This window comes from Netta rufina, assembly GCF_964035555.1.
Source record: "Netta rufina genome assembly, chromosome: 15".
NCBI classification, from domain to species: domain Eukaryota; kingdom Metazoa; phylum Chordata; class Aves; order Anseriformes; family Anatidae; genus Netta; species Netta rufina.
Genome location: NC_140138.1, coordinates 2193393 through 2210929, shown reverse-complemented (window position 1 = coordinate 2210929; position 17537 = coordinate 2193393).

Genomic DNA, 17537 nt, shown 5'->3' with positions numbered 1-17537 from the left:
GGTTCTTTTGAGTTTACATAAATATTTAGGGCCTGGCAAACCCAATCTTCAAAGGACCCAAATACAGGCCAGTAAAGGTGGTCTCCTCAAATCTGTTTACCACCCCAAACTTCAACACAATAATCTATCATTTTTACTTTATGCATTCCCCGCCTAAAAGGGGAATCCTCCCAATTTTTAATCATTAATCCCGGGGTAACTTAACATCAGACGTTACCCCGCCCATGGGACCAGAAGGCTTACTCTTCTTCTGTCCCATCTTCTGGAGCGCCTTCACACACACACACAAATCGCTTCCCCCTTTTCGTGGCCCAGTCCCTCGCGGGATGTGGGAACCGCACTACCGAGGGGTCCGCACTCGCTTCGTCCGCAATTGGACGTCTCACAACGACACGCTCCAGGATACCCAACCCCAACCGAACGGATCACCGGCCTATACTTACTCACTCCTGAGTCTTCGTTCGGTCTTCGTGCACAAAGATTACTAGGAGTTGCCGGCTTTATTTGCTTGCTGCCGAATTTAGGGTTCGTCGGTGAAGGATTTGAATGAAAGCAGTCCTAGCGAAGGCCGCTGAAATCAGCGGGGCGCCCCCTCCGAAGGTCTTTCAATCAGATTGCCTTCATCCGAGTCACGGCACCAAATTTGTTATAAGTTGCCCCCTTAATTAATTTTCAGAGAGCATTGCATTAATAATAGAAAGGAATTTATTGAGTAAGCAACAGCAAGCAAAACAGCGCTGGGCGGCCGGGGAGTCTCGGCTCCACCAACGGCGCGCACCTCACCCCCGCCAGGGTCCCTTTTTATATCTTGGTAATTCTGGGATTACGCAGCACATCCTGGTATATTCTGCGACTGCGCGCACTGTTGCTAGGGGGTCGTCTCTGTCCCTCTGGTGGTCGTGAAGATGAAGGCCGTAGTCTTCCTCCGCGTTGTGGTTCAACTTCTTTTTTTTATTTGGTCATGTTGGCCCAGCGTGAGACAGGAATGCAGGATGTTGATACACTAGTTTAGCAACTTATCAGGAGATGGTTACATGAACTTTGCAGCAGTGTCTTTGAACAAAAGAGGCAACTGAGATGCAGAAGGAGAGAAGGGGAGGGGGTTCTCTTTTTTGTTACATTAAGCAAAAGAATTTTCATAGTGTCTAGCCAAGTATTATACATCTTACTTCAGCAGGGAGCTTTTGCAACTCCTGCTCCTCAAATGGAACTCCTTGTTTTATAATACAAAAGACAATGAACAAACATTTATTGTGTATTACACCCTCCCCTTCGGGCCCCACCTTCCCAGGTGCCCTTACACAACAGGTTTGAGGCCCTGGAGCTTGAGAGGCCGGTGTGTGAGGAAGAGGTAGCAAATGTTCCCAGGAGGATGCCTGGGGCGAGGAGGTCAACTCCGCGCCTCAGGACTGCCTCCACCAAGAAAGACAGGAGGGTTATTGTTGTTGGTGACTCGATTCTTAGGGGAACAGAGGGCCCTATTTGTCGGCCTGACCCTACCTGTAGGGAAGTCTGCTGTCTCCCTGGGGCCAGGGTCAGGGACGTTGCCAGGAAGCTTCCTAACCTGGTACGCCCCTCTGACTACTACCCCCTTTTGATAGTCCAGGCGGGCAGTGATAACATCGAAGAGAGAAGCCTCAAGGCTATCAAAAGGGACTTTAGGGGACTGGGTCGGTTAGTGGATGGAGCGGGAGTGCAGGTGGTGTTTTCGTCCATCTCTACGGTGGCAGGGAGGGGTTCAGAGAGGACACGCAAAGCCCACCTGTTAAACACGTGGCTCCGGGACTGGTGCCAACGCAGAAATCTTGGGTTTTTTGATCATGGGGCACTTTACTCAGCACCTGGCCTGATGGCCGCAGACGGGTCCCTATCTTTTAGGGGAAAAAGGATCCTGGGCCAGGAGCTGGCAGGGCTCATTGAGAGGGCTTTAAACTAGGTAAGAAGGGGGATGGGGCTGAGGCTAGGATTGTTGGGGCTGTGCTAGGGGGAACAATGGCAAGGCCGGAGGATAAGGCAATGGCCCAGCTGAAGTGCATCTACACCAATGCACGCAGCATGGGTAACAAACAGGAGGAGCTGGAAGCCATCGTGCGGCAGGCAGGCTACGACTTGGTTGCCATCACGGAGACGTGATGGGACCAGTCTCATGACTGGAGTGCTGCAATGCCTGGCTATAAGCTCTATAGAAGGGACAGGCAGCACAGAAGGGGTGGTGGGGTGGCTCTCTATATTAGAGAGTCTTTCGATGTTGTAGAACTCGAGGTTGGGAATGACAAGGTCAAGTCCCTTTGGGTTAGGATCAGCAGGGACAACAAGGCTAGTGTCCTGGTCGGGGTCTGCTATAGACCGCCGAACCAGGATGAGGAGACGGATGAGGAATTCTACAGGCAGCTGACAGAGGCTGCAAAATCGTCAGCTCTTGTACTTGTGGGGGACTTCAACTTCCCTGACATATCCTGGAAGCACAACACAGCCCTGAGAAAGCAGTCTAGGAGGTTTCTGGAGAGCGTGGAAGATAGCTTCCTGACGCAGCTGGTTAGTGAACCTACCAGGGGTGGTGCCCCGCTAGACCTTCTCTTCACAAACAGAGAAGGACTGGTGGAGGACGTGATTGTCGGGAGCTGTCTTGGGCAGAGTGACCACGCAATGGTGGAGTTCACTATTCTTGGCGAGGCCAGGAAGGGGACCAGTAAAACCGCTGTATTGGACTTTCGGAGGGCTGACTTTGAGTTGCTCAGGACACTGGTTGGTGGAGTCCCTTGGGAGGCGGTTCTGAAGGGCAGAGGAGTCCAGGAAGGCTGGGCGCTCTTCAAGAGGGAAGTCTTAATGGCGCAGGAACGGTCTGTCCCCACGTGCCCAAAGACAAGCTGGCGGGGAAGAAGACCGGCCTGGCTCAACAGAGAATTGTGGCTTGATCTTAGGAGGAAAAAGAGGGTTTATAAGCTTTGGAAAAGTGGGCAGGCCACTAAGGAGGACTTTAAAGAAGTAGTGAGGCTGTGCAGGGACAAAATTAGGAAGGCCAAAGCTCATCTGGAGCTCAATCTGGCTACTGCCGTTAAAGATAACAAAAAACGTTTCTATAAATACATCAACACAAAAAGGAGGACTAAGGAGAATCTCCATCCTTTACTGAATGCGGGGGGAAACTTAGTTACAAGAGATGAGGAAAAGGCGGAGGTGCTCAATGCCTTCTTTGCCTCAGTCTTTAGAGGCCAGACCAGTTGCTCTCTGGATACTCAGTACCCTGAGCTGGTGGAAGGGGATGGGGAGCAGGATGTGGCCCTCATTATCCATGAAGAACTGGTTGGTGACCTGCTACGGCACTTAGATGTGCACAAGTCGATGGGGCCGGATGGGATCCACCCAAGGGTACTGAGGGAACTGGCAGAGGAGCTGGCCAAGCCACTATCCATCATTTATCAGCAGTCCTGGCTATCTGGGGAGGTCCCAATCGACTGGCGGCTTGCAAACATGACGCCCATCTACAAGAAGGGCCGGAGGGCAGACCCGGGAAACTACAGGCCTGTCAGTTTGACCTCAGTGCCAGGAAAGCTCATGGAGCAGATCCTCCTGAGAGTCATCATGCAGCACTTGCAGGGGAAGCAGGCGATCAGGCCCAGTCAGCATGGCTTTATGAAAGGCAGGTCATGCCTGACGAACCTGATCTCCTTCTATGACAAAGTGACGCGCTGGGTGGATGAGGGAAAGGCTGTGGATGTGGTCTACCTTGACTTCAGCAAGGCTTTTGACACCGTCTCCCACAGCATTCTCCTCAAGAAACTGGCTGCTCTTAGCTTGGACTGGCGCATGCTTCGTTGGGTTAGAAACTGGCTGGATAGCCGGGCCCTAAGAGTCGTGGTGAATGGAGCCAAGTCCAGTTGGAGGCCAGTCACTAGTGGCATCCCCCAGGGCTCGGTGCTGGGGCCGGTCCTCTTTAATATCTTCATCGATGATCTGGACGAGGGCATCGAGTGCACCCTCAGTAAGTTTGCAGATGACACCAAGTTAGGTGCGTGTGTCGATCTGCTTGAGGGTAGGAAAGCTCTGCAGGAGGATCTGGATAGGCTGCACCGATGGGCTGAGGTCAACTCCATGAAGTTCAACAAGGCCAAGTGCCGGGTCCTGCACCTGGGGCGCAATAACCCCAAGCAGAGCTACAGGCTGGGAGAGGAATGGTTGGAGAGCTGCCAGGCAGAGAAGGACCTGGGAGTGATGGTGGATAGTCGGCTGAATATGAGCCAGCAGTGTGCTCAGGTGGCCAAGAAGGCCAACGGCATCCTGGCTTGTATCAGGAACAGTGTGACCAGCAGGGCTAGGGAGGTGATCGTCCCCCTGTACTCAGCTCTGGTGAGGCCGCACCTCGAGTACTGTGTTCAGTTTTAGGCCCCTCGCTACAAGAAGGACATGGAGGTGCTTGAGCGGGTGCAGAGAAGAGCAACGAAGCTGGTGAGGGGCCTGGAGAACAAGTCCTACGAGGAGCGGCTGAGGGAGCTGGGCTTGTTCAGCCTGGAGAAGAGGAGGCTCAGGGGTGACCTTATCGCTCTCTATAGGTACCTCAAGGGAGGCTGTAGCGAGGTGGGGGTTGGCCTGTTCTCCCACGTGCCTGGTGACAGGACGAGGGGGAATGGGCTTAAGTTGAGCCAGGGGAGTTTTAGGTTAGATGTTAGGAAGAACTTCTTCACTGAAAGGGTTGTGAGGCACTGGAACAGGCTGCCCAGGGAAGTGGTGGAGTCACCATCCCTGGAAGTCTTCAAAAGACGTTTAGATGTAGAGCTTAGGGAAATGGTTTAGTGGGGACTGCTAGCGTTAGGTCAGAGGTTGGACTCGATGATCTTGAGGTCTCTTCCAACCTAGAAAATTCTGTGATTCTGTGATCTGGATACACTGGACCAATGGGCTGAGGTCAACTGTATGAAGTTCAACAAGGCCAAGTGCCGGGTCCTGCACCTGGGGTGCAACAACCCCAAGCTACAGACTGGGAGATGAGTGGTTGGAAAGCTCCCTGGCGGAGAAGGACCTGAGCATATAGGTGGCTAGTTGGCTGAATATGAGCCATCAGTGTGCTCAGGTGGCCAAGAGGGCCAACAGCATCCTGGCTTGCATAAGAAGCAGTGTGGCCAGCAAGTCTAGTGAAGTTATCGTCTGTTCAGCCTGGAGAAGAGGAGGCTCAGGGGTGACCTTATCACTCTCTATAGGAACCTTAAAGGAGGCTGTAGTGAGGTGGGGGTTGGACAGTTCTCCCATGTGCCTGGTGACAGGACGAGGGGGAATGGGCTAAAGGTGTGCCAGGGGAGGTTTAGGTTGGATGTTAGGAAGAACTTCTTTACTGAGAGAGTTGTGAGGCATTGGAATGGGCTGCCCAGGAAAGTGGTGGAGTCACCATCCCTGGAGGTCTTTAAAAGATGTTTAGGTGTAGAGCTTAGTGGTATGATTTAGTAGAGGACTGGTTAGTGTTAGGTCGGAGGTTGGACTCTGTGATCTTAGCGGATCTCTTCCAACCTAGATGTATCTGTGGTTCTATGAATAGACCATGAATGAGATGATCAGAAATATGACTTTGGAAGAAGCTGGGAAGAGATGCACAGATTGGTAGTACAGGACACATAGTCATGGTCAAATCTAACCAGAGGTGGTGGATTATACAGTGCAGAAAGTAAAACAGAGCACAAACTTCATAGAGGTCTGCAGAGGTGTGGAACCTCGCCCTGTCCCAGGTCTGCTGTATTTTGCATCTCAGTTATTCTCCTCAATTTCTCCAGTGTTTGTTTTGTCACAGACCATCAGTGTCCTCGTACTCGATACCCATGCCATATCAAAGTCCATGGGGTTCCTTGCTTAAGTTAGTCATTTTGTGTCTGGCTGGGAACAAGGGCAGAGTACTATGTCTGCATTGTCTTCATAGGCTGCTCTTATAAAGGGAATTCAGTGGGGCTTAAATTCCCTCCTGAAAAAAAATGAAATCCCATCCAAGGCTGTAGGTGCCCTAACAAATTGTTACTAGTGAATTGAATACTGTATAGTCCAATTAGTCCGATTTGGTTGACCAAACAGTAATGTCTGATCCTCAGGACTAATGCTTCGTGCTCAGAGTAATTCCTGGACAAGTAAGGGAGGACAGTATGTAGCTACTCCCAAGAACAGATCAGGGACAAGTTATAATTTTGAAGGTCTGTTTCCTCCCAGTATTTTTCCCTTAATGATCAATTATGTTCCAGTGCAGATTACTCAGTTCTGAACCACAATGTATCAAGTGTGTCTTATGGAAATTAGGAAGTCTTGAGCAGCTCTTAATAGCCCTAGGAGTGATTTTTTTTTATTTTTTATTTTGTTTTTAATCCTAAAAATCCTTAGGAAAGGGGCTCTCTAGTTTTGAATTGTGTAGCTAGTGGATAAAAGCAGTGCACAACTTTGTTTTCTGTGGAAAGAGGTTGTGCGTGCTTTTAGTGTGAACGGAGATTTGGTAGCTCATTTCTGGAATGAAATGGGAAGCTATGGGGATTGTTAGCCCAGGGCATGAGCAAATGGTGTCAGAAATATGCATACGGGGGTCTGCTGATCAAGGAAGGACTATGCTGTGCCGTGTTAGTGTAGTTGATGCAGGACAGTTATGGAATCTAACACTAGACTCAGAAACTAAAGGGCAAGAGGATGGGTAAGACCCCTTTGAATTGGCTGAAGCTTAAGAGCTTTGCAGAGAATAGAGATCACCTTCAATGTGATGGGTCTGTGCCTATGTGCAAATGGTCAGCTGAAATCAAGGCATGTGCTGCCATTTGTAAGAGGAAATAAATTGCTGGGCTGATACCTGACAGCAATACTTTAAACTGCCATAAGCTAAGTCTTGTCTCCAAAAAGTGCTCTCAAAACAGATCATCACCTTTTTTTTTTTTTTAAAGCTGTTATCTCCAGTGCAGATATACCATAATGGAAGCTATGGCAAGAAAGGGAGAACTTTTGTCTTGTTCTAATAAAGGACTGGATATTTCCAGGTGGTTTTGCTCCCCTCACAGTTTATCCTGCCTGTGATGGAATGACTGCAATGGCAGTGAGGCTGATCATCCTGGTGGGTCTTTTGCATTCTGTAAGCCTTCAGGTTTTTTTCTTCTTCTGGTAAATGTCTTAATAAATGAAAGTATTCTCATTGCCAAGACTCAAAACATGTTTGCTTTGTATATTGGGCCATAGTCCTTCTGTGCTGATCCACTGCTCTGGCTCATCACATTTAAATTGCATCTGAGCTCAGCTTATTCAGAAGGAAAATTAATGCTGACAACTGGCATCTCTTCTTCATTATTATGATTGGTGTAAATCTAAACTTTGTTTTGAATCTCAGCAAAAGTATTAGACTCAAACTGCCTCATCTTATTATCAATCTAATAGAAAATAAGTGTTCTAAGTGAAAATTTGAATTGCATTTTTTCCTATTTAGCTTTGGCTTTTTTCTTTCTCTATTCAAAAGCATGCCAAATAATCTACTGTTTGTGCAGTTTGAGTGAAACTGGTAAAGACATTGCTATACTCACTGATTTATCGCTTAATAGAATTCAGAAAATATGCAAAAAGACAGGGTTTCTGACTACTAAATGGGCAATACAGTAAGAAATGAAAAAAAGATTTGAGAAGTTGTATGGGAAAAAATAAGTATATAAAAGGGAGTAGCAAAAAAACATGGAGAGAACTACCTGGGGAAAACAATGAGGAAACCTTTTTAAGTACTCTAGAAATATGGGAGGAGGAAGGGATGGTATTTTTAGCACTTTCCTTTTTTGTTTCCTCAGATTTCAGTGTTTGACTCTCCTGGTTTTGAAGAAGTGGCAGGAACTGTGTGCACTCGAACAGCTGTGTGCACAAAATCTAGATCAGAGTTAAAGCTGTGTTGATCCTTTTGTTCTGGTACCAGTATTTCTCAGCATGACATCTAAAGACATCTAATTACACAAAATAAGAACAGCTTCCACTGAGAATCTTCCGCATTTATTTTAAAGATGTTTCTTAAGGAAATTGGAAATTTAATGAGGTAGAAAAATTCTCCATGTATTATTTAAAATCTTCTTCTCTGCCATCACAACAGTTCACAATACCCATCTGTTCTGCGGTATGCAAGTTTGAATGCAAGTAACACAAGCTGCTCTGGCACATTCATTAAGCTAACGAAGAAAACAAAGACACTTTCTCAGAAATTACTCTCTAGTGTACCAAAAAAAAAAAAAAGCCCTTCCCTTTGTTATAAAAGCATTACTCTGACACAAGCTTTTCTTAATTGTTTAAGACCAGACATTTATGAAAAAGCAACACGTCCTCATTCTTATAAGTTTTCAATAGATCAATAGAAGGGCACAATCAATTACTTGTTTTTTCATGAGCAGAAAGAGGATTAGGATAAATAGAAAAAGCTAGGGGTGGGAGTAAGCAAGGAAGATTAGGATCTTAATCTGTAGTGTCACATGCAGTCTAGTGTTCAATGTTTAGATAACTTTAATTGGTGCATGATAAGCTTTAAATTTTGATATGCTATAAATTATTCCTTTCTATTCTTTATAGGTTGAAATTCCTTGGAAACAGTAATGGGATTATTTGAAGGAACCATTGCTGGGACCCAATATGGAAGTTTTGTTTGATAATTTGGTAGTTCACTGGCTGTTGCACATTCATAAAGCATCATTGCTTCTGATTTTTTTTTTTGACTTAAACTTGTTTCATATGGATTTAAAGCTTTATGTGGAGTAGAATAAATGCATTTTAGGACCCCTGCAGCACTAAATTATATAATTTAAAAAATCAGGAAAGGATCTTGAGGTTATTCAGGGATCTCCCTGCTCCTTCATTTAATGTATAATCTCAGGTAGAGGTGGGATACAGCTATTAAATGCTTCTGTGATGAAGAAAATAATTTATATAGCTATATAAATATTTATATAGCTATATAAATATAGCTGTTTATATAGCTATATAAATTTGCAGTCTCCTTTTCTTACCAAGAGGGGAAGTGTGAACTAAGGTATTTCAGAAGAGTAAAGCTTTGGCAGATGTAGTTACAGTCCTTTCTGCTGGACTTGGATCTTGCATTGGAGATTTCATGTAGTGTTCCTGCCATTTCTCAAACCTCCTGAGGCTGAGTGCTGGGGCAGTTAATGAAGTGAGAGCCAGAGGTACATGCAGTTGTGTTGTCAACAGCACAAGGTAAACACGTCCCCCTTTATATTCTCAGTGTGGTGGCAAGGGGAATGGAGGAGACAAGTAGCTTCCATGAAACCACTTTGCATTTGAATGAAACATTGCAAAGGAAAGGGGAATGGGTCCCTTAACAGCTGAATGAAACATTGCAAAAGAAAGGGGAATGGGTCCCTTAACAGCTGAAGGCTGGTTTCACGCTTCTCGCTTCTCGTTTCTAGATGTAATTCCCAGCTTTATGCCTTTGTACTGCACTCTCCTTAACCTGACGTAGGTGTGAAGTAATTATTCAAGTGAGAGATGTAGATGTCTGGACACAGCAGGTTGAGAATAGGTATACCCATGCAGATGCACAGAAAGGCCACTTTCTGTGATTATGCTATGTGAAAACTGAACACAGTTTTATAAGTAGCCAATAAATCTTGTTTCTAATGCCTGTGCTTTCTCTCTCCCCCAGTTCGTTTTATTCACATTAATCTGTGAAGCCTTTTCTATAGGAAGTACTAGATGACCACTTCCCATTTAAATCTACATCACCAAGTCTTTTACAGATAATCCATGAACTTCCATGAATTTACTCTTCCATGAACTTCCATGAATTTATTTATAAATCTGTAGTTGCACAGTCAGTGATACTTTGACTGATTTTATGGTGTTCTGTAATGCTGTGATACTACCTTTTGAAAAGAGTTAAAGATGAGCAGTTATGAAGTCTAAAACTAAACTTTCTGGGATAAATATCTTGAGATGGAGGCCTTCAAAAGGTATAGCCAGTGTTATAAATTAGACCACACAATTTACTGGTCTATTGAAATTATTTTATTAATCAAGTAAGCGACACAAGCAAAACAGCGCTGGGCGGCTGGGGAGTCTCCGCTCCACAACAGCACGCAACTTCCCTTTCCAGTGTTGCTGTTTTATAGCAGTTGAATTCCGGCTTATCAGGACTTGTTGAACTGGCTGAGGCTGCGCAGTCTATTGTTGAGAGGGGGGTCGTTGTTCCTCTGCTTCGTGTTCAGGTGGGGGAAGTGAAGCGGCAAAAAGGATGTCTTGTGGTAAGGAATTTCACAGAGTCTGGTTTCACTCAAGGATGTTTACCCAACACCCCCTCCTGGTATCTGCTTAATCCTCCCCCTTTATCAAGGCCATTAAATTGTACAACCTTATCTCCTCAGCAGATTCTCCAAGTTCCTCAAAGACAATGAACAAACCCCCACTAATTTATCACAGCCAGCACCAAAGGGCAGGCACCATGGAAGAGTCATGTTGAGTTTGTAATTAGAAGGCTGCACTTTTCATCCATGTTTGCTTCAGGCATATGCTGTGGACCAGACTCAATGATTACAGGGTGCTGAATTTTCAGTTCAGGAATAAATCACAAATAAATCAAGTGTTTGATGTACACCTAGGAATGCTGGTACCCTGCCTGATGGCTTACTGATGAAGTAAAACTTTAGTCAGGGCAGTCACTCTTGTTTGAATGTGGCTCCTAAAAACAGCTCTGCTATTCTATTAGACCTTGATAGATAGGAGAGTTGGCCATATTTTCTCAATCAAACTGTTTTTGTTCTTTTTTTCGTATGTTTGTAACAGCAGTATCAGCAAAGCATTAAATCATAGCTGATGACCCTCAGTAAGTTGTATGAGAGACGCTTTTCTTAAACTTCTCAGATTGGCAAGGAAATTTTGATCTCATAGAAATAGATTTCAAAATGACTTCTAGGGCACTGAAGTTGCAATAAAATAATGCATATCCTGTTCCTTAAAAATCCTTATCTTGTATCTCTAGCCTGGTATTCTGCTGAAAACCTTTACAAAAGGCACTATTTCTCACATTGTTGTAGGGACAGTTCATTTGGTTTAGAAACTTTCACATTCAGGAATGGTGGCAGCAGATGTGAATGCAAAAGCCGTAATGCCAGAGCTTCACACAGTTGTAGTGGTGCAGGGTCAGATGCAGTCTGTAATGGGATGGAGAAAGGGAAGGGAAGAATGGGTACCACCCTGTCCTCCATGCTACCTGGTAGCCCAGAAGGCCTCTAGGCTGCAGCTTACTACAAATATTATAAACCATCACCTCCTGCTCAAGCTTTGCCTGAGATACGTTCTCCTGTCCGTGTGTTGGTGCCTCTGTTTGCTGGTGCACAATGTGGAAACTGCCCCAGGGAAAGGGGTGTGCTGCATGGGGACACCCCGGGTTGCATGGACCTGGTGCCGTGTCAGGCTGCAGTGCTGTGTCATGGCTAAAAGCTGCCCACGGATCACATCAAATCAGGATCAATGTGGTCTAGTGACTTAGTAGTGGCACATAATGCATAATCAGTGCTCTAAATATTCAGGATCAATAACAATAATGCAAGAGGCAATGTGTTGCCTGCTGCTGTTGGCTGGGTGGTACAGCTCAGAGGGTTGTGCTTAGTGGTGCAGAATCTGTTTGGAGGTCTGTGGCTAATAGTGTCCTCAGGGGTCGGTACTGGGTACAGTGTTGTTCAAATAATTCATCAGTGACCTGGATGATGGAATGGAGTGCACCCTCAGTGAGTATGCTGGTGACACAAAGCTCAGAGGAGTGGCTGATACCCCAGGTTGGAGCCATTCTCTTTTCAGTTGTGCCCATCAACAGGATGAGAGGCAACGGGCACAGACTGAAGCACAGGAGATTCCGGCTCAATATGAGGGGGCACTTCTTTACTGGGAAGACGACAGAGCACTGGGACAGCCTGCCCAGAGAGGTTGTGCAGACTCCTGCTCTGGAGATATTCAAAACCCACCTGGATACCATCCTGTGCAAGGTGCGGTTTATATAATGTTGTGGTTTAATAAACAGCTATGCATTCCTCAACACCCTCCTGTAACCAGCCCCATTCATGCATGCTACCTGCCCACTCCTTCTCACAGACAGGGGCCAGAAGCACACCCTCCTTGAGCACAGGGTCGCCTGTTTATGCACCTGTCCATGGGAGCAGCCGGGGCTGTGGCACTGTGTGTGCCCATGCTGCTTCCTGTGATCTGCTCCCTATGATCTGCTCCCCCACACAGCAGTGGAAAGGTGCCCTGCACTTTCTCACTCACACCTGAGATAAAGGTCCATAACACGAATGTAGTGCTCAGCATCTCATTTAAACAATTGTTCTTAATTCCTTCACCAGCAACTCTGACACAAATTATCCTTTACTAACACGGCACATTTTACTACTTCTCAATTTACCAAGATTAATACTGGAAAGTTCAACTTTGTGCAAGCCATTAGTTAGACAAATTTTTCATTAGTCTTAGTCAACCATCAAATTATACTGAGTAATTTCAGAGTGCAGCAGTGATTTTAATTAGAGATAACCTATTCACTGATGTAGACTAAACTGATCTCAAAATTAAAAGGTCAGTCGCAACTGGTACAAATTAGTATAGCTCTTCAGTAGCAGAAGTCATCGGAGCTGCACCAGTTCATGCCAGAGAAGCACATAGCCCAGGGACTCCTCTTTGGCTGGGTTGCAAGGCTCATTTAGTGGTTGGACTTCACCAGGGACAAACTGGAATTAAAACATCCATCCCAGGGTAGTGGATGGAAGTTTACAGGCCACAACTCTGAACATGCTTGAGTGTGAATGTAGTATATTATTTTAATGCAAGCTGGTAGACTGTCCTTGTCCTCCTAGTCTCTCTGGCCTCTATAGGTCCACAACATTTTTCTGACCGGGGATGATTGTAGTCTTTATTCTACTTAATTTAATAGAGCGTTTGCTGTGGATTTTCAGTGGGTCAGACCTTATCACTGTCACACTTGTTAGGATGGTAGCTTGTTCCATGAACAGCTCTATTAAAAATAGTAAAACAACTCAGGGACTTAAGCAAAGTAAATAAGGATAACAATGACTTAGCTTGTTCTAGTCAACCCTGGCACCTGTTAAGTCTATAAATTGAGTAACACTTGCCCCAAGTATTGGACACTACAGGTCGGTATCAGCTGTAAATCACTACCACAGAAGATCCCAACTCCCATCTTTTGACCCATGTTTGGATAGATAATTAAGCAAGGATTCAAATATAGAACCTATCTTTTGAGGAGATTCTACAGCAAAGAACTAGCTTCCCCACCAGGTTTTTGCCTCTCTTCTGAGAAAATGCAAAAACTAATCTTTGCTAATATATTAGTTTATGATTTTTTGCATGATTTTTTGCCTTCATGTTTCAACATGAAGCAAATCATGCTTCAACGATTTTTTTCCTTCATGTTCAGTCTCATAGATATGAGAGCAAAACCCTCAGCTGAAAGTACTGATTTTGTCTTCCCATGCTCTCCTTCATTATGTTTTGTACTACAAAATTCATGCATGTTTTTAACTTGGCACCAAGCACCTGGTGAGAACAACAGTTGGGTCTGCTCAAAGTGAGTGAAAGCAAGGACAGCTGTTCCAGGCTAACCAGGTTTTTTGTTGAGTCATGGTTATTCCGGAACAGCACTTGAGCATCTGCTTGATCTAAGAGTAGGACTGAATCTCGTCTTATCTCTCTTCTCACATATGTGCTTAACTACTATACTAAATTAGATTTATTAGCAGTCCTGTCATCTGCTTTTTATTGTATTGTACCCTTGCTACACAGTGCTTAATTAAAACAATGAGGTAATTAAACATATTACATTGTCAAGGTTTAAAATAAGTCTTTGCATGAAAAATTTTTGGTTCCTTTCCATGTCCTGAACATCCTCTGAATTTTCAAAACATATTATGCATTCAGAACCATTTATGCTCATACTGTACACTTCTCATTTGCAAAAAAACCACACACATTTAAGAGGAAGTCTGGTATAAATATTAAAATTATTCTAGTGTGGCCGAAACCAATGAAATCACATGAATTATCAGCAGAAGAAATAACCAGTGAAATGTATATTATCTTATGTATATTCTGTGTTAAAGCTTTGATTAAGATGATGAAATAAGCAGACTGTAACATTTTGTTCTGGTTATATTTTTAAAAGCATAATCATACTTCAGATCAGAATATCTATGTATGAATTCAAACCAGATAGGTAACTAATCTTGTACCTCTAAATATTTCAAATCTCCCTGTCCTTGAGAATTTACTGATGGCATATAAACTATTTACATCCTTTTTTGAATAATTTATCCTGTCCTTCCATTATGCCAAATGAATTTATAATCTTGGATAATGAAGCATTCCTGAGTGAAAGTTAATATAGAGCTGCACCTCCTTCTAAGTACAAGACCGTGAAAATACTTCCTTTTTTTTTTTTCCATGGAACTTTATAAATTCTTTAAATGTTCTTATCCCAGCAGTTCTCAGATCAGAGAGTTTAGTTTTGCACCGCTTTTTCTGATATAAAGCAAGGTAATTCCATTTATCTCAAAAAAAGCAACTCCTAATTTTTCACCAGCCTTAAGACAAAATTGAGCACAGAATATTTAAGTGTACCACAGACACGTGAGTCTTAACTTTATTCAAACCCGTGTTCTATCCTAGTATTATCCTTCATTTCATGACATTTAATTAAGAAAGGTCATTTTTTGCTTCTTTAAAGTGATAGTAAATATTAAGCTGTTTCCTTTATGTACAGTTTTTTTTTTCTACGCAAAGGGATTACCATCTGCCCAGTTAAGGTCACTTTAGCTAATTTTGTGCTGAAGGAAAAAAAGATCAGAGCAAATTCCGTAGAACTAAATTGTCTCATGCAGATGGAAGTTTGACTTTGTGACTATGTTTGATGACTTGAGAGAATTAAATACCCACATGTACGTCTTTTTAGGAGGCAAAAATATACCGACACTGACTTCCATAAATGATTGCAAGCCACAAGACAAGCAACCCACTTGTTATGTGTGTTATCCTTTACAACAGTCTGATAAGACTAGTGATAGGACTAGAGGGAATGTCCTCAAGTTGTGCCAGGGCAGTTCAGGTTGGAAATGAGGAGACATTTCCTCTCAGAAAGAGCAGTCAGGCATTGGAACCGGTTGCCAGGGAGGTGGTGGAGTCACCATCCCTGGGGGTGTTCAAGGAAAGGTTGGACATGGTGCTTAGGGACATGGTTTAGTGGGTGCTAGTGATGCTAGGGAGACGGTAGGACCAGATGATCTTGGAGGTCTTTTCCAACCTTTATGATTCTACAATAAGAAATATTCTGTTAATCTTATATTACTTCTAATAAAACCATATGTAGGATGTAGGATGTAGGCCAAGTATTTTCTTTATTTTGTATGTGCCAGTATGTGCAGAATGAACACTTGATGGGGGCCAGTGACAGGGTGTCCAAGCCATGAAAGCAGATCTTTCTTCTTCTGTCTTTCCTGAGCAGAAGATCGCCTCAGCAATTTATTAGCTTGTTGTATAGCAAAGTTTGTCCTTTGTTCTCTCTGTCCTTTGTTCTCTCTGTCCTTTCCCTGAATTTTGTTAGGAGTGCAGTGGTTTTTGTTTCGTTTTGTTTTGTTTTAACCTCCAACTAATGAAGGTGTTAGCCATTCTTTTTTTCCCCCCTTTTGATGTTTGCAATTTACTGTCTTCTTCCCTTTGGTCTCAAGTTTTCCTTTGCTGAAACACATTTTCTAGGTAAGTCATGAAGATGCTCCATGCTGATGGAATCTCAATCTAGTTGTTTATTCCTACAGGCATAGCAGGAAACAAATGCTGACATGATGTATAAAAAATTTGCCAGTGCCTTTTACCATCCATTTCTGGAGCTCTTATAAGCTTTCTAGCAGTGACTTTATGCAGTGAGGAAAAAGTGACATTTAGTTACGGCATAATACAAGGGGAACAGCTGCTGAGCTGGGGACACATGTGCCATTGGTGCCTGCTGTTATTACTCAGGAGCTGTATTGAAACTTCACGTGGAATTTGGTGCCAGGTCCTCCAGTGGGAAATGTCAAAGTTGTCGATGCTGGCCAGGAGGACTGATGCAGAGAAAGTCAGAAATGCTGTTTTTGCTAGTTACCTTTTAAGCTCAAGTATTAGGCAAGATTTCTAGCAATGGGAAGGCCACTGTCCATTGTAGATTTTCCCACCTTGTATTGAAGCACTAACCTGACGGTACCAATTTAATTTATAAGCAAAAGACAGGCAAACTGTTTTCTTGCTTTTCCATCTGCACTGCCTGCATTCAGACTGTCTTGGTACAAGACTTGGGTACATCCCACATGGCTGTTTGACACCCCATCCCTGTTCCTTTCAATTTTTCTTTCACAACAAGTAAACGACTTGCAGATTTAGAAGTGCAGCTTCCAAAAGACATGGTCTCTAACTCTCCTCTTTTTTCCCTTATCTGGAAGCACTATACAAGCTGGTTGTTATTTCCCCTTTACATTTGCTTGTATCCAATACTGAAATCCAGAAAAGGCCACCTAGTCTCTTTTTCACAGAACATCATGGGTTGAGCTTTGACACTTAGTGAAAACATAAAATACTATTCATGAAAAAAAAAATAATTGAGTTTTGCAACAAATGGCCAAATATTGATCTCTTGGAAATAGTTGCTTAGTTTTTTCTCCTTCATCTCTGAATTACTATATTTTTCACTTAACTATAAAAATTGGCAGAACTGAGCAACATGGTGAAAAAGTAATAAAGCCAAATAGAAACTTACATTTCTAGCAGCTGGACGAAGCTCTCACACAAGGGTATGACCAGATGAGAAGCAGGCTGATGCCCTACAGAAATGTCTCTCTCCAAGTGAAGAAACACTTCTGCACCTGGGCTCTCAGTTCACAGCTTCCAGTGGGCTTGTCAGTTGGGTGAAATTTCCAGTAAGTGATCTAGAAGTATGATATCTGGCTCCTTATTAACAGTCACATTTGGCTTTCTGGGCAATTTAATGAGGAAAAAATATTTTTTCCCTTCACTTCTGAGGCTTCTCTAAAATGACTAGCCTAAAGGAGAGGAAATTACTGGTTGTTTAATGATTCTGCAACATGTTGGTATTACGATGGTATTTTAGGAATACAAACTGGCGATGGATGGAAGGATAAAAATAAAACTCCTTCTACCAATAAAAGAGTACCTTGACTGTTTTACATTTTTGGTGTCATTTGTTGCAAAAAAAAATAAAAATCTGAATGTATCAGTAAGATTGTTTCCATATGTTTCAAAACCACTCCACTTATCTGATAATGGAAATGCACCTGTGAGATTTTTCTTCTTGGGAAGTTTTAGTCCTGCAACAAAAGGTCTTTGCTCTAAGCTGAAGATATCCTAGGCCATGAGTGTGCTTTGCTATTTTCCATGAAATTTAAGACTGCAGTCATCTGTCAGACTTCGGATTCCTGTTTTACCAGAAGACATGATTTATTCTGTGAGCTGACTTAAAAGTGGAATTCCAGAAAGACTGGACAACTTGGATTTGAGGACATATA